General features: G+C 39.3%; 1 protein-coding gene across 2 annotated transcripts in view; it reads right to left on the reverse strand.

The window, feature by feature from the left end:
* COL8A1 (collagen type VIII alpha 1 chain) overlaps positions 1–16,105 on the reverse strand; it is an 86,366-nt gene extending 70,261 nt beyond the window's left edge. For both annotated transcript variants that reach the window (XM_027727592.2, XM_027727591.2), the window contains exon 1: positions 16,027–16,105. The gene's annotated coding sequence lies outside the window, so the exon portion shown is untranslated. The remainder of the gene's footprint in view (positions 1–16,026) is intronic.
* Between the last annotated feature and the right edge of the window lie 2,335 nt (positions 16,106–18,440).

An 18,440-nucleotide genomic window follows, 5' to 3' on the forward strand; every position in this document is an offset into this window, starting at 1 on the left:
CTCTCTGGTATATCACAAAATACCAGACAACAAATTGCATCAACCAAAGCCTAAAACCAAAGTAGTTTTTCCCCCGCCTCATAAACGAGTAACAGTCGACAGCTCTGGAATGTGCACTCCTCTCCCATGAAAACATTTTTCCGCTCTGCCTTTTCCAAAACTCAAAAGTTCAAAGCTAAACTACTATATGTTATAAAAGAACAAATTTACCATGACACTTAAACAAAGACATGAGTCAGTGTATTCGAATTTCTTGAGGGAGGAAGGAGTTATGTTTCTTGTTAAGGCAAGGTTTGCAGTAAAGAAGTTATTTTTATAGTTTTATATATCTACTTATAATTATTTATTCACATAGAGGTTCTGTTTTACTGCACAGTTAAAGTTGTAATTCATGCCCTTTTTGTAATGGATATATTAATTGAGATTTACAACATTTCTCCTCAGAAAACAAAATACTAACATCCTCATTAAAGAAATGGGCAAATGCAATCACAGACATTAAGAAACTTGGTTCACTGTTATTTAGGATATCTGTGGCAATCTGGGAACCTCAGCTGCTGCTTTTTACTCTGAAGAGTACTACTTTTGTTCTTGGGAATGGTACAAGCAAGATGACCAGCATATATGTTGAAGACAGAGACAAAATGAGATGGCTTAGGACTGCTGTGGGGGGAAAAGCTTATATCTGGAATAAAAAGCATGTGATTTTGTGTCCTCTTAAATGTGAGGTGTAGAACATAATAGATTAAGCAGCTGAATTGCTCTATGTAGTTTTTAAAGCTGTCTAGGAAACTTGGAACACCATTTCTGTTTCTTTGGAACAAGTGGCCAACTCATTTGTCTGCCTTGAAAACCTTTACTTCTGTTCCTGACTGAAGTAAGATGGATATTCTTAAAGTCATTGCTCTTGTGGAACAGGAAAGAAGTACAGAAAGCCACAGAGCTCCTGCTAATACTAAGCCTGGTCATTAATATGTAATATTGATTTGGAATATCTTAAAGGATTCAAACTTCTCCTAGGTACTGTAGTAGCTTTAATGTGTCCATTCTTTCAAGCAGATTGATGTTTCAAAGCCTTGTTCGTTGTGGATACAAATTTGGGATAGCTAGATCAAAGATCTGCTCTAGATTCAGACCTTTGGCACTGAATGTTATATTCACCAGAATGGAACCAAAATCAGAAAATCCTTGAGCGTGGAGAAAGCTGACATATCGAAGTATATCCAACAGCCCCCACACACCATCAGGACTTAGTTTTCCCTTATTAATATGTAAAGATTTATTAGATCATTCTCTAAAAGCAGTGTTTAGCAACTGTAGAGATGATGTGTTCAAACCGGGGGACATGTTTTTTTCCTTCAAATTCAATTTTTTAAATGATATAGCTTAGACATGAAGTATCATAATTTCTATAGCTGCCCCTCTCTGTTGTTTCTGCAAGATGATGTGTGAAAGGACCTTACCTGGTAGTACCTATAGTCATAAGTTCGCTTTAGCCTTTTTAAAATACTAATATATTTAACAGGGAAATGCAGAGAGGCTGTAATGCAGTTAATACAAAGGGGGGTTTTAAATTTTAACTTTTCAAATGTAAAGGTTTTGAGTTTTTGTTTGTCTGTTTTAGAGGCCTTTAACCAACTGTGCCGTTGAATTCAATGTTGGTTATGAACGAGACTGTAGAAAATAGAGACATGGTCTGTGGCAAGTACATTTCTAGTAAGGGAGAGTGTCACAGTCAGTTTTCTAGGGTGCAGGCATATCACACTAGTCACAATGGCTAGAAGCACCAACTAAAGAGGGCAACCTGCATTAAGTGACCTGCTGGGTAGATGACCCATGTTTTGATAACATCTGGAATAAGGACAAAAGTGAACTCTGCTTGACAGACAATAAACCCATTTAATTTTCAGTCACCATGAGCTAAACTATAATAGTTACTATGAAAGCCACACCAGGATATAAATGTCATTGAGTAGTAGGACACAATTAGGAGGCAGTAGCTTGACAGAAAAAGGGCAGCTGATTTATGGCTCATAGTGGGTACGCTGGCTGCCTGTGTATAAATGAGGGTGAGATGGGGTTTGCTCCCCGCTTTCCTTGCAGCCAAGTATAGTCCTCATCTATGTGCTGCTTCCTCTGGCTACACAGGCAATACAGGCAGCAATACCTTGTATGTTCTGTAACAGTCAGAACCACAATTTGGGCAAACTTGGTACCAGACAACGTAATAAGTATCACACAGGGCAAGTATATATTCCCTCAGCTTGTGCTTCCACCTCCCACGTTATGCAAGTGAGCAGGGAAGAGACTTTCACCAGAGGTTAGGAAAACTGTGATTTATAGCACTGGTGGCAGGTGGAACAGGGGAGACTGTGAGACCAAGGGAGCCAAGTATTTTAAGCATCTGTTATAGGCCTGTGCCAGATACAGGATACCAGACAAGATGTGCCATTTGTCTGTTCTTGAATGGAATTTCCTATGTCCCTAATACCAGGCAAACTCTGTTTATTTATAATATAACTACTTCTGGTTTTGTGAGATGATATACAGCACATTTCATTTTTTCACTTTCACAATGACTTTTAAACACTTAAGAAGTGACTTATTTTGCTGTGTAAATTCAGTCAGGCTTGGAGGATGTTTTTGCTGTGTCATGGGTGAATCTGTAAGGACTGGAAAACTTCGCAGTGTAGGGAGGATGCATTGTGTAGTTTTCAGAAGTACAGTTTTCTCTAATGCTTGTCTGGATTAAGAACAGGACCCAGGTTCTTACAAGACCTATGTCAGTAGGCAGTGATTTCAATTGACAGTTTGCATGAGCTTAAAGAGAAGAACGATTTGGGAAATGCTGAACGTCCTCTCCTGACAGTGGATTTTTCCCCACTTCTAAGCAATTATACTTAATAAGTGATTCCAATTATTTCCCAAAGGAATAAGCAGGAATTTCTAAGCAAAGCTTTTTCTCAGAGTACGTCAATTCAAAACTACAGCTTTCTAATGGAAATGTAATCATTAGTTGTAAAAGGAAATGGCTCTCATTTCTTGGAGTGCATTTCTAGACAAAATTTGACAGAAACACAACCTTCCCAGAGTAACAGTATCTCACAATGAGACTGATTAACTTGGAGTTGATTATCCCACCTTTTAGTCTCTGTGCTACCTTGTAAATCGAAAAGACACAAGCCCCAATTATGCTCAAGACCAGGAGGAAAAGTCAGTGCTGATATATCTAGGTCTAAAAGGAAAATAGAACAGCCCTACAGTCCCAAGACCTTGGCTCCAGAGTAAACCAATTGCACAGAAGGGTCCATCTTCTGCACATCAACCTTTATTACTGTCAGCACCCTTTCCTGTCAGTGCTGGAATGCCCATTTGCTCTTGCTCCAAAGGCACATCGGGCTGGACTGTCAAACCTGCCAGCCTTTCCCAGGGGCCTTTACTGGTACCTCCACTCCAGCATCAAATCTCCCAGTACTTTATCAGCAAGCTGTGTCCTGACTATCTCACTACTCTCCTAACTAAGACCTTTTTTTGGACTGTTGCTAATTTTTGAGTTTAGAGGAGGTGATACCCAAGACAGACTTCCTGACCTGGGCCTTTAGTTGACCAAGGCTTTTCCACAGAAATGCCTTGGTTTCTCTTGGACAGGACAAGGGAATTTAAAATAAACAAAAGTCTGCAAGATGGAAAAAGTGAAAAGTTGTAGTGATGAATTTACTGACAAAACCACGAAGGCCCATAGAATTACTAATCATAATCCAATTTCTTCCAGTGATATTCCCTCTAAGGTTTTAGGTCACAAGGTACATCATAGCACGTGCAATTAACTGCCTGCATACATGTGCTGCATGAGCTCATCCCTTTCTGCCTCACTTTTTCTGTTTGTAAAGCTGAGGCTGTGTTATTAGACTGGGGCATAGCTCTGAAGTCCAGCTTCTGGCTAGAGTTGTTACTACAATTATTAGTGCAGCAGATGTCAGAATCAAGTGAAAGCAGCCATTTAACAGTCAAAGCACAAACCACAGTCATCACTTGCCTTGTGTTATTGCAGGTATAGAACCAACAAGAGCAGAAAAATGTTCACACTTGCTTCTAGATGTAATCCTCTGTTAGCAGAGTATCTCCCCTCCCCCTCTGAAAGGTTTTTCCAGTACACTTTGCTGTTTTTAGCTGTAGCTAGAAAAGATACAGCTGTGTTTTTTGGCTTATATAACTTGAGCTCAACCCTCAGCAACAACTTAGTCTGAGCTATTTTACAAAACTATTTTTCTGTAAACATTTTCATTCAATAGTTACCATGCGATATCTATGCTCCCTTAAAACACACTAGTGACTGGATGCCTTATCTTCCTATTAGCAGACTGGTCAGATACTTGGGAGGTGGTCTGAAAGCTGGGGACAGAGGTGAGACAGAGAGCATTTTGTGAAGGCTGGACTCGGACACAGAGTCCTGTGATAGACAGTCCAACAAGCTGCTGCTGAGCAACGCAGAAAGCAGTGTCTCAATTGGCAGTTGAATGGATACAGTCAGCTTGGAGAGGAATTTCTAAGCTAACCTTTAGATCATGGCTTTGGAAACTGTCATTTGCAAACGGACCTCACACAAATAGGGCATAAAATAGAGGATCCAGGCTGGGGTTTGGGGGTTTTGCCCATATTTACACTGTTGAGTACTCAGAGGAGTCAAAGGACCTGGAGGCAGGTCCTTTCTTGAGGTTCAGGACAATCTTAAATGTAACTAAATCATGCAGTGTACAGAGGCTGCTGTAAGGAGACTGCTGCTTCCCACAGAGGTAAAGCCTGGCCAAGAATAGCATGTGTTTCCTCCTCTGCATCTAGCACAACTGCAGCTAAGTGGTTGCTTATGTTCAAAAATGAATGAAATATTCAATGAAAACAAGAATCTTCACTGACACGACCACTGCTTCTTAATCATTACACAAAATAGTGTTTTCTTGCCCAAGCATGCCTGGCTCTCTAAGAATAATGGAGACAGTGCAATGTTTGGATAGCTGCTGTTTTTTCTGAAGAGTGGGGAGGGTGTGCCTGTTTGAGGGCATGTTCACAAAGGTTTTAGCCCAGAAAGAAATAGGTACATCTGGAAAGAGCATAAACCAGGTTGCCAGACTCTGGCACTGCTACTAGAAATAATCCTTTCTCAGGAAAGTACCAAAATGTGGCTGTCTGGTTTGCCCACAAGTATCTGGGCATTTAGCTTGGCAGGCATGGATACTGGCAGTTGTTTGGCATTTTGATTGCTGCCCCAACTAGTGTCTATTCTTTCTCTTCTGAAGATGAAAGAATACAGTTGTGGTTAAATCACTGGCCTAGGGATTAGGCAAAGTGTGTTCTGCTCAGATTTTAGTCTGCATCCTTGGCCAGGTCACTTAAGCAAGAATTTTGAAAAGTGCTCAGCACCCACAAACAGGATCAGATTTTTCAAGAGCTCTCTGCTTCCACTGAGGCAGTGGCCAGATGATCAAAGGAACTTCTCAGAAAATTTGGCTGCGTCACTGCTAGAGCTACTGGGTACTGAACGCTCGTGAAAATCTGGTTCTCACCGAGGTGCCCAGATGGGAATCAGGCTCTCCAACTAGCTCCCATGGTGATGGGAAGACACTTGAGAATCTGGCCAGGAGCAATCTCTTGAAATGCTACACTAGCAACTCTCTCTGTGCCTCGATTTCATCTAAAATGACAGTGATGTGGCCAGGGTGTGTGTAAGAATAAATTCATTAATCTATTGTATGCATTCCTGGATGCTTCTGCAGCCAGGAGAGGGAGGTGAAGCATTTGTAATATAGTTTCTTTCCAGACATACCAATCATCTGTGTAAACAAGAGTGTGTTAAAGTGACTGGAACAGGAGTCCGGGAGCCAACTTTGCTGTATGTACAATTTACAAGCCTTCAGATTCAGGAGCTGCTGCTCTTTGATCATGAGTCAGGCCTTCACCATGCTAGGGGATGTAACAAATAGATCAAAAGGACTCACCCTGAAAAACCTTTGTGCTAAACAAAGGAGGGCAGGGACAATACATTGTAAAGAAATGATAAAGCTGTTCCATTCAGCTGTTTGGCTTCTGAACTCCCTGCCTGTTGAGTACAGTAGTTTTATCATTTCTTTTCCTCACAGGATATTTCTTTCCTCACATCCCACCCAAGTGTTTGGTATTTTGGGGGGAGTTTTGAGGGTTTAGAATTTCAATTATACAGGACTGGTTACTCTTCTTATACTAGATACCCATATACAGTAGTATTTTTTGTAGGTGGGATTTTTGGATTTTAAGACAAAAGAACCTTAACTGCAAAATGGGATTTTATTTTTTTTTTTAAACTTATAGTGGCCTTAATTTTGCCTCCAGATGGGGAGATCTGAAAGGTCCTGAACCTCCCGTGGTGCGTGCTGGAGCAGCCTTCCTTCTCTTTCTCAGCAGCCTCCCCTCACATGATGCGACATTTTCTTTCCAGCTGAGAGTGGAGCCCCCCCGCTGCCCCCCTCATTTTTGGCCTTCCAGCACTGTCCACATCTGTGCGAGCTAATGTTCCCCAGATCCTCCTCAAAGGGGCACCGAGGGCTGGCACGCAGAAGCGAAACCCCTGGGGCTGTATCTCCGAAACCCAAGAAACCTCAAATGCATTGTGTTTCCATAAATGCTCCTCAGCTGACGGGGCTGTGGGGAGTTTCTGCTCTCTTCAACCCTTGCCTCTCCTTTGGGAATGGGAGGCACAGGCTTTAAATCAACTTTCTGGGTGTCTGTGTGCAGAAATGGCGCTAATGTTAGAGCGTGACGGAACCACAACACGAGGGGGCCTGGGCTGACAGATGGGGGGCCCTGAACCATGGCTGCCCCGTGGCTTGGGCTGGCCCTGCCCTTGCCCTTGCCCACGGCCTGGTGAGGGCGAGCTGTCACCACCCTGCCAGGCAATGGCAGCTTTCCTCAGGACCGAGGAGTCCTTAGCCTGTCGAGCAGGATGGAGCCCCCAGGGTGCCCTGTGGTTTTGTTTTGCTTTCTTTTATTTTAAAGTAGACTACCACACCATTAGAACTGAATTGTCACTAAATGGAATTGCTTGTTGCAAAATGCATAATAGGTAAAATTTTTTTAAGAAAGGAAGTTCTTTAATGTTGGATCTTTGTATACTTTCAAGCCTAATCAACAAGAAGGGGGATTTAATCTGTGAAACAGAGAGCAGCTAACAAGGAAGCTCTAAGTGATAGTCAGGTGTTAGAAAAACAGATCACCAATTGGTGGAATTGTCTTAAGGTTTAAGGTTTGATCTCAGACCTAGGGGAGTAGGATGCCCACTAATAGTGGACACAATGCATGCAGAATTTATGGGCCACAAGGACATTAGTGGAACTCCCAAGATAACGAAGAAACTAATAAAGCCAAGTCAGCTTGTGCTGAAATCAGCTCCAACTGCATACAAGGTAGTTCTGGCAGAGGCAGATTGTGACCACTGACTCACAGATCACCAACCTAAGAAACCCACCAACTCAAAATAAGGTAAAAACTGTGCATGCAGACTAATTTGCATGAGAAACGAGAGAATCATTAACCAATAGAAGATAGAACCGTCATTAATAAGAGAACTATGTAACTTGTAGCCAATGAACACTAATTCCTTTGTTTGCTAAAACGTGCAAATAGTAAAAAGTTTTAATAGTTGATGTGCCTGATTTGTGGAATTCCACCGAGCACCTAGGCTTGCACAACTTTGAAATAAATAATCAGTGTCTCTCTTGAGTGTATAATTATTGACTTGTTGCACACTGGGTAATGAATTTGATTTTTGTGAACAACATGCTGACACAAAACCCTCCTATCGTGATAGCTTTGGGGCATTAGGTACAATATTTCATGTTTTCCTGCAGTCTCAAAGAGACTTCAAAGGAGTTGAACGAGCAAAAATATTTCTCCTCCTCATCTCTGGTGGCAGAGAGGGAGAAACCAGGAAGGAAGGGTTTCTGCACCCTGAGCTGAGGTCTGTGATGCTGAGTGCCTGTGGAAAGTGCCATGTTATTTCTTCAGTTAGCTCCAGCTTTGGTAGGACTTGCAGGAGCAGCCTTCTGTCTCACAGATGCAGTCTTTATTTTGAAGGATAAGACTGTGTGTATGTTGTGAATGTTCATTAAGCTAAAATTCCAGCTCTCAAAATGTGCTCGATGAATGGAGCATTGAAAACATAATAGGTTTTTGCTCGCTTATTTTTTAAATACTTGTTTTCATGAGATAAGCAGTCAGTAGAAAGTTCAATGCACATGTAGAAGAGAAAATGCCCCTGAGAAATCACAAATTCAGTTTCTTCTGCTGGTGTTTCAGTCTTTTTGTATTGAGTTCTTGAGAGTGTTCAGCACAGGAGTGACAGATGTGATGTTGAAAATACAGGTTATTTCAAAAGAATGATATAAAATATTCAATGCAAGTGAATTCTGAATTCAGTGAAAGCAGGTTTTGTGCTTGAAATTTGCATCTAAGAGCTATCTTCTCCTGACTATGGAACAGAAATATACCATAAAAATCACATGTACAAACTAAACATTAGCTTGGATTTTAGATACGAAGTATTTGCAGCTAGTTGCTTAAGAGCAATCTAAAATAGAAATGGAATGAAGATGATATTACAAAAGACAGCGAGATAAATGAATTTCCTTTAAACTACAATTTAAAAGCCATCTGATAATTTTATACCCGTACATAAATAAAAAGAAATTATGTCTGCAAATTAATCTTTAATCAAGTATGAGGATTCAATGTGAAACATACAGTTTTCCGTATGAACAATGTTTTTAGGTGAGACTAGTAATGCAAGCCTAGGGAACAGTCCTAAAATGTTTTCCATGTTTCCAGATGTAGTAAGTTATGCTCAGATCTCCGAAAGATAATAACAGTCTGTAGGAGTTCCTAAGCATAAAAACTAAAAAACCACCCTTGCAATGGCATTTTGGACTGCACTGCATAGACCTCCTAAACTAAGCTAGGCTGGTTGAACAGGAGGAGAGCAGGAATTCCTGTAACAGACACAGAATATCCAACTACTGCACCTCTTTCTTCTGTGAAAGACAGAAACTGCTGCTGTGTCTGCACCTATGTGCACATACAGCAAAGCAGTTTGGAGGTCTCGCTGCCTGCACTTGCATGCAACTTGTGTGCACTGTAGGAACTGAGTTCATCATGTTCACCTTCATCCTTCACTGGAGCATATTTTTGGAGCTATTGATCTGTAAGGCTGGGATAGGATGGGACAGAATCCTGCCAGCTGTTGCCTTGTTAATTCACTTAGGGAATCACTACTTAATAAATAGGCAGGGGAGCTCCTGTGAACTGACATTCAGCCTGTGAATTACACACTGAAGTACCGAGGCTGGTCCCGTAATCTGCAGCAGCATATCACAAGATGTACCCACAGCGACTACTGCAGTCTTGGAATATGTTCAAGTGGAGCCTAGTAATGATTACAGCCATTTTTGAAAGCACAGCTGGATTTTGCTAAGCTCTGCCCACCTTCAGCAAAAGTCTGTCCATTCATTGGAGGGATTGTGCTCTGTTTCAGAGTTCTTTTTTTTTACCCCGAGTTAACCAGAACTTGGCTTTGGTCCTTTAAATCCTTCTCCCTATCAACTCAGCAACCACAGAGGCAGTTTATTACTGAAAAGAAATCTAAGAATCACTTTTGGCCAGCATTGTCTTGGAAAGTTCATTTTATTAACATGGTTTTGGTTTTATTTCAAAAACACTTTGACAATCACTGACATTTTTGGAACCAGTAAAACACAAGAGACTTACTGCTAAAGGCCTAAGCTTTGCATTTTTCTGCAGCAAACAATGTGATGTGCTACTATGGTAAATTCAATTCAAGCCACTGGCTGAAAGGAAATAAGTACTGAATGTTGCCTTTTTTTCTTCATTTTCTAAAATATGTTTTGTATGAATGCTAGTGCTTCTGAGATATACTTGTTTAACTACTCTTAGCTTATTTGCTTTTTATCTATAGTGGAGGTGACAGATATATCAATATTGGCAACATAAAGTTTCCTCACACGCCTGCTTTTATTGTTCAACTTTGACCTAAAGTAACTATCTCCTGACTTTTTGCTGAGATTTGCCAGCAAGGGTCCCAGTTTGTGTTTTACATTAATGTCTGTCAACTGAGAGTTCAACTAAGATCACCTAATGCACCTAAAAAGAAATACTGGGAAATATCTGAACACTTTCTTTTATTTTTGTTGTGGTTTTTTTCTGTTGTTGTTTAAGGCAAGCTGAAGGAGAATTTCTGGTCTGCAAGCTGCATAAAGACCCTTTTTCTGATATTTTGCATTCACTGGAACTCCATACATGGTGGGAAGAATGCAAGGGCAGTACAGAGGTAAGTCGTGTGCTGGCATAAGCAGACTTGACTGCTAGATTTTTCAGTGGATTATATTTGATTATATTTGGTTTATGTGTCCCTGGGTCTGTGCCATCTTCCATTCTGTCCCTTTGAAAACTATGTTGAGTAAGTGAGAGGCAATGTAAGCATCTCCATTTCAGTGACTGCAGTATATTATATACATGTGTTGTTGCTTCACATCATAAGTGGGTTTTGTTAGAAACTCGTTTTACTGTCTGGAATTTTCAGTTGCAAAAATGGTCAAATGCTTTGTTTGAAGTTCCCTATGCAAATCCACAGTGTGCTACTGTCAACTTCTTACTTTCAGGGAGAAGAATGCAGCGGTATGTTGGTCTGAAGAGAGTGGTTGCTTTTTTAGTTAGCAGGAAACATATGCTGCAGATGTTTCAAAGTTTTGGCTTTTAATATAGCTTTGATATCTACTATGTCAGACTGTTAGTTTTGACTGATTCTCCCTTTATTGGGATGGGGTTTATTTATCCTATATGTTGCTGTGATAGATTCCTAGGAGCTGAAGTGAACTGGCACAGCTGATCCAAGAGTTTGTGATTTTTAGTAGTATGAATATTTATTTAAAATAGAAACTCTTTCTTAAGTTTGCAATATATTCTTTTTATCTCAACTTTATTTCAAAGTGGCTGTGTAAATTGTATGACCTGTTTGTGTAGTTGTATAACCAGGTTATTTCCCTATAAGAATGGAAAAGAACTAGTTAGGTTCTTTTTCTGTTTTGTTTTGGTTTGTGGTGAGGGTTTTTTTGTTGTTGTTTGTTTTGTTGAGGGGTTTTTTGTTTTGGTTTGGTTTTTTTAAGGTTGGAGTGTTCTTTTTGGTACCTTTTATTTCTTACTTGCAAATATATTATGAGTTCTCAGAAGCTGACATTCTGAAGTGTTACAGTTCAGGATTGCCAAAAATATATGTGATAACTGCCCAGATGCCTCTAAACTGAGTGTAACGAACACACACATTTTTCTTGAGGAGGTGTAAAAAGCAAGGTGTGCATATGGTGCACAACAGAAGGATGCTCTGGCTGTGCAGTATTATGAATGGCATAGCTGCTAGCACACTTCTCAGATCCTAAGTGGAAAGTTTCTTACCTACCAGGAAGCCCATATTATTTTTGAGTGCCCTCATATTGAACTCAGTGTAGTTGTTGATGAGACCCTACAAAGAATGATGTCCACATACGTGCACAGACACCATAGTCATCAGTTTACCGCAGGCACACAGCACTGGGAATAGAACTTCAGACCTTCGCCTCCGCAAACACAGCTGCTCATCTGGCCGTGGGCTTTGTAGCCAGCAGAGGGAACTGATAAACACTCTCATAAGGCTGCTCTATGTATTTTTTTCTAACCAAGAGAGGGCACTGATTTTCACTCCCTTTTGAAGAGGGTCCATTTCATGTCACCCCTCAACAGTTTCACCTGCCATTCAAGAAGCAACAGACTTATATTCATCTTGTTTTTACTATAAAATATGGACTTGCATGAAGAAGTTTTAATCACCAAAAGATGTCCCTAGGCTGCACAGTGGTATTAATCCCCTGCAGTGCAATTATGAGACATTAAATTCATTACACATCAAGACAATTACAGAAACACTTCCAACATTTCAGGAGTACAGGGAGAACAAGCACAATTGTTTACTGATGACTACAGAGAATAGCCACAGTTATTGCACAAGACCTACAAAAGGCTTCACAACCAGGACTTATCATTATCTTTTTGAACATATATGGCTCCACAACTTTTGATGGAGGGGAATTCTGTTAGCATAAAGAATGGATCTCACCTTCTGGAGGGAAAGCCACAAAAAAGGAAAAAACACACAAAACTCTAGGAAGTGTAAGTGGCAAAAATGAGAACTTTTGTACAGTTAAATGCAGCTGTTTGTAGTTTTTTTATGAGACAGAACAAGCAACCTCTGATGTTTTTGTCTTCTCTTATTTCTCACTACAGTACCTCCATTGAACCATTGCTCTTTTAGAAATATGACAATAGTGAAAATTATAAATTATATCCCTGTGAAAGGAAAGAACTCCCAGCTTAGAATAACTGGAAGGCCAAAAAAGTAAGGGAAAATATAGGGATATATTTAAGCTTAAGAGATAGAACTTAATCTTACCTCCCCTGAGATATATAGCAAGACATAGAATAAGTGAGCAGAAAATTCTGGCATGTAGTTATGCTCAGGGATATAAGAAAATTGTCCTCTCTTCTACAGTAGGTAGTGAGATGACAATTAATGGTTCTTTTTCTAGTCCTCCAGTTACCTCTCACACGTTCGCTACCTTATCTATGAGCAATGCTTGCTTAGCAATAGTTTTTAATTTGAAAGAATAAGAGACAAGGCCTCCATCCATACAGCAGTAACTCTAGAAACTGAGCATCAGAATGTGTTGGGGTTTTTTTGTTTGCTTGTTTGTTTCCTTGAAAATGAAGTATTTGCAAGGCCACAGGAGCAATTACGAGCCTGTACCCTCATAAATTAACTCTAGAGTTAAAAACTGAAGGGATAGGGCAAAGCTGGTGGTTGGGTTTTTGTTTGTTTTAATGGGTGTGAAATTATATCCTATACATTTACAGAAGTGGCACATGATTGCCAGTGTAGAAAAGAAAGGGAGACTATATTCTACGCCCCCTACAAGATCCTTTGAATAATTTTGCTTAAGCATCATGTTAAGCTTCTCTTTGAGCTCTTACTACTACTGAGTTACCAAGGCTGAGTTCTTTTAGTTGTTGCCCATCATTTCTAGTCCATGGCAGTAGATCTCTGCTTCCACATCCTTCCAAGAGTAGGTTGGTCTCCTTTCACCACAGAGTGTAAGAAAGAGCTGGGCATTTGGTTATTTGTTTATTTACCCTCTCCAAGAAGGGTTTATTTGTAAATCCTGTTAAGGAGTTTGTAAAGGGTTTCCCAGGAAGTTTGAAAGTGTTAGGAGTAAATTACCTCTCTCAAGATTTGTCACTGGAATTCTCCTTGCTGTTCAGCCCTAAAGAGTCATGCAAAGACAGATCAGCTACAAAGGGGTGGACCTTATAAGGCTGAATACAAAATGAATTGTGGAATTAAAGTGCTGGCCTGGAACCCAGAAGAGCTAAATCTGACACTCTACCATGAATTTTCACTGTAACCATAAGCAAAAGAGTTCATATATTTAGTGGCAGCATGGCCAGAGGAAAACATAATCTCTCCCTATAGAGAGTTGTATGAAAATAAATTCATGAAGGTAAGAATGTTTCACAAGCAGTGGTGGTGGCAGAACTATGCATAGATAGCAGACAGTGATATGTTTATCCTGTGTTTCTAGGTGTCTAGTCTAACACTCTAGGCAGCACTGGAAGCTGGTGGCTTAAGTGGATATTAGTGCCCTAAATAAACACCTAAAAAACCTAAGCATAACTACGAGGAGAAATAGCTGAATATCCCTGCTCAGCTTAACTGGCTGAAAAAATTGATGTCTCTTTACCTTGACTTTATTATTTAAAATTCTATGATAATTACTCAAAAAATCTGAATTCCTTGTTCTACCACTGATTCACTTTTTTAAATTATTGTGGTTGTAGCATTATTTTAAAATTACAGTATTTTTATTTTTTATTTTAATATCGTTACACTTTAATCTTGTAAAAAGGAGATTCAGATCAGCACAAAGGTCAATAAATGCATTCCTAGATATCTCAGTTGTCTTGGAGATCTTCTGGGTGTAGTTTCCCTTCATCCCCTGCTGCAGAGTGATGCTAAACTGAATTATCTACTCAGCTTAAAAGAGAAACTGCTCAGAGGAGATTCTGATCTAAATTAGATGCATTCCTTTGAAAAGAGTTTTCTTAATATGTCCTGCAATCCATTTTTCAAATGCCAAAACATTACATTTCACAGCAAGCTTTAATAAAAAGTATTTTGCTATAAACACATTTCCTGTGGCAAATGCTTTTCTTCTTTTCCATGAACATTGCTCTGTTAAATTTTTTGATTTATCTGATAGAGTAAAATTCTGTGTGAACAAATGAGGCTTAACTGCCAGATTGTAGACCTAAATTCTGTATGCATTACACATAAAATCACATATTGTGTTTTGCAACAGGGGTGTTTTTGGAAGGGAAAGGGAGGTTTGCTATAAAAATCAGATGTTAACTAAAGAATAAAATTTTGTGGCCAGTCATGAGGAAAACAACTGGGCTCTATTCCTGTTTTCTGTGGGCAATTTATATGAACTCCTGGATGCAGAAATAGTTTTGCTCTAAGTCTGCTGCAGAAAGCACTGCACTTTGTTTTTTGAATAGTTAAATTTGTTTGGGTTTTGGATTTTTGTCATTTGTTTGGGTTTTTTTAAAGATACTTATGTAATCTTCCAGGCAAGTAGCTGAAGGCAGTATTTTCTTTTCCCCATTAGTTAGAATAGATAAGATATAAAATACATAAAAAATCTTAGATACAGTATGAAGAAAAGGGCACTTTGAGCAGAGTTCTGCTGTTGTTATATGGTGTTACAGCTTAAAATATTGCAGCTAATATGAATACAGCTATATGTGGATATAATTCTTTCTTAGAGAAGGCTTTTTATTTGTGGAAAGATCAAAAAAGAGTCAATTTATAAAGAGACTTGGGTATTAAATCATTCTTTACTGCAGAATGTATTGCATATTTACAGACAGCATTAGCTGCTTGCTTTTGGCAGTTCATGCTTTCCCTCCTCTCTGAGCACTGGAGAGAGGCATTCTAGGATTAGGATTTCTATGATGGAATTTCTTTAAACAGGTGACTGTGTGTTAAAAGTGCACTGACTCACACAACATGACAAATTGGTACTGGTCGCTAATAGATTCATCTCAGTGTGGATGGATAGATGCATGGATGGGAGTGCAAATATCATTTTGAAACTACTTACTTTTTAAAGTTTTAACTGTTCAGTAACTGTCTCTGTCCTCTAGCATTAGAAATGCTCATGTAGGCAAACTGTAGGTAAAATATAAACAAGCTGATCTAAAAATTTCATAGAGACACAAGGTCTGTTGTTCCAAGAAACAGAACTCTGTTGGTAAAATATGTACTTTAAGCATATTTGGTACCAGATGATGAATTACATCAGCCTTATTACTGTGCTTCTGTGCGGGCTTAAGTTCCATCACACTTTTTTTTAAAGGCAGTGAAACACGTGAAGATGCACTTCAGTCTCAAGGTTGTCTCAGTCTGGCTAGTAAATGATATTAGCAACAAAACCCAGTCCCTTCCTTAAATTAGCACTAAGCTTTTTTTTTTTCCTCAAACAGAATTTAAGGAAGCTTTGCAGTGAATTTTTTTTTATAACTTTGACTGGAGTGAGAGGGGAACTATTAAGAGGGATAATAAATTGTTATAATTGGTCTGGGTATACTAATCTCTTCAAAATCAATCAGAAAAGGATAGAAGACCATTTCTCAGCCACAGTGTTTCCCAGCAAGATCTGCTTTTATTTCATTGCTAAAACAACAGACTGTTACTAACTTAAATGTCAGATGACACTACATCTGAAAAAAAAGGGGGGGGTGGGGAGCCAGCACCACCCAGCAAGGCAGTGCTAGAGTTCACATTAAGATTTCCTCACAATAGCTGGTTAGAACAGAAACCTGAAGTAGCAGTAGTCTTACCTTGAGTATACAAGATCCAAGAAGAGAAGATCACTGGTTCAAAACACTGGAGGACTGAGAAAGTGCTCTGATCTGCTGCTGGTAGCATGCACTTGGCTTTTATGTGCAGGTGGGAGGAGCTGCTCCTTACGGTAGGTGGGCAGTGAGGATAGCAGGCAGACAGCCTTCAGAAGGCATTATACAGTAGGTTTTTGCTCTTTGGGGACAGAGAGAGGGAGAAAAAGCAAGCTGGATGGCATTCACATGAGAAACAGTGTTGGATTTATTTGCTGGGGTTTTTTTTCTGTCAATCTTCAGTTAGCTGAAGATTTTCTACCGTATTTGTTTCTCTAAATCTGAATCTCTGAATTATTCCAGTTGCAGTTACAATGCTACTAGGTCTCACTTCGGATTTTAGAAGGATTTTTACAACCGTGAGATAAGAATGCAAAGTCTTTTTCAGAAAGGTCGGTGTTTCCCTTTCTAAAAAGGGATAGCTATGAAGAATCTGCCCCTTGATCCTTGAAGTTGTCTGTTTACTCAGGGATTAAACTTCCTTTATATTCCAAATGTCTACTAGATCTCAGCTCCGGAACCCTCCTAAGTTTCTGTTTTGCTGAGCTACACAGCTTTTTCTTGACGCAGCTGTAACGTGTTCCATCTACACACTGACTTTTCTAGCAGCTTAGTTTAGAGCACTTTTATTGTTCACTGTGTCTGAGTTCTAAACAATTTTCCCAACTGGTATTCTCAAAAGGCAAATGTAGCCAAAAAGACAAACCAGTAGGAATATGCATTCCTGGTGGTTTCTGTGTAAAATCATTCATTGTTTATTTTAACTCATTCATTGCTTTCAGAGCACAGAAGAATGGATGGCACAGTGTCCAGACACTGGTTCCTGCAGGCAAAACAGACAGTTGTACCTGTCTCAAATACACTAATTCTCTATTTGCACTTATTTACACATGTTCCTGCATGAGGCATCTGGGCCTATATTATTCACCATAATACATGAGTAAAACCCATGTTATATTGGAACATTTAATGGGGGGAGAAAGCTGGAAAGATAGAACAGGAAGAGAAGGACAGTGGTGTGCAATCAAAGGAGAGACTAGAGATGCATCCTGACTTAAAATCCAGGGAGGACCAGACAGAAAAATAAATGAGAACCTTAGTTACAGAGCTGAGATAAGCAAGTTTGTAGCAGGGTTTGTGGAAATGAGATATGATGCATACTGCTGCTTGCACCAAAGGGCTAAACTGGTCACTAGATAAGGAGGTATAAGATGCTTTTTTAAAAAAACCCCTCTACTAATTGAGTGGCTAAGACATATTTAGTTGCATACGATTTTATTTTGTTTTGTCTTTTTAGAAAAAGGCTTACAAATCATGCAGCCATCAACCTGGATGTCAGTGTTATGTGGCAAAAGCAGCTTCATAACCTTGAGGACAGCCCCTGTGAGATTTGGGACTGTCAAGCTGAAAAGAACTGGTGAAATTGCTAATATTTCTTACAGGTATTGGGTTGCTGTTGGATAGGGCATTTTCTACATAATGCAACTATTATTAATATATTATATGATTAAAAATATATTAATATTAAGCAACATATTGCAACTAATTGGGAAAAGAAGTCCTGTTATTTTGCTATTTCTGCAGCACTCAATGTATTTCTACAGTTTTCATTAAGAAATGAGTTTCTGCTCTGAAGAGATTAGTGTGCTTTTAGAAAGGCTACATGAAGTAATTATAGCATGGGAATAGGGAAAGCAAGGATACTGCAATAGGTTTATGTAATTCATTCAGTTAAGACACCTTGTAGTGATTCAATGACTAAATAATATACGTAAAGTGGAATTCTACTCAGCTAACATCTAACCAATCAGACGATTTCATACTTAGAAAAATCTAAGTTGAGACTTTCAGAAAAAAAAAAGTAAATAGGTACCCTTGTCCTTATCTGATAGTTAAACTTTTCTTACTGTCTCAAAATTTCTGAGCTTTCTGTAGGTCCCTTCTAAAATCAGAGGATACTTCTATGAACCCAATGCCATCTAAAGGTACCTTCTAATGATCAAGCTCTCTTTTTAATTTTCTTGAGATCAAAACTTTAAATGTAAAGGACTAGCTGTATGTTGATATATTTTTGTTTTGTTTTTTTAACTCTTGACCATAAACTTCAGGTGCTAAGCACCACTTCAATTCTCAGAAGTGAGTCAATACTCAAACCAACTCAGTGTAACTCTTCCCTACTCAGTGGGCTGTGCATACTGATGGTGTGTCCTGCTGTACTGCAGGCTCATGGATAGCCTTACCTTTTTATACTTCTAGAAGAGAATAATAAAAAAGTTTTTCTTGAGTTCTTTCCTTTGGGGCATCTCAAAGCACTTTACAAGTATTAAATAAACCTACCAACACATAAAATAGGTAAAAAG

The sequence above is a fragment of the Pipra filicauda genome, unplaced genomic scaffold, assembly GCF_003945595.2.
Source record: "Pipra filicauda isolate LSUMZ 115617 unplaced genomic scaffold, ASM394559v2 scaffold64_size3178608_pilon, whole genome shotgun sequence".
Classification (NCBI taxonomy): domain Eukaryota; kingdom Metazoa; phylum Chordata; class Aves; order Passeriformes; family Pipridae; genus Pipra; species Pipra filicauda.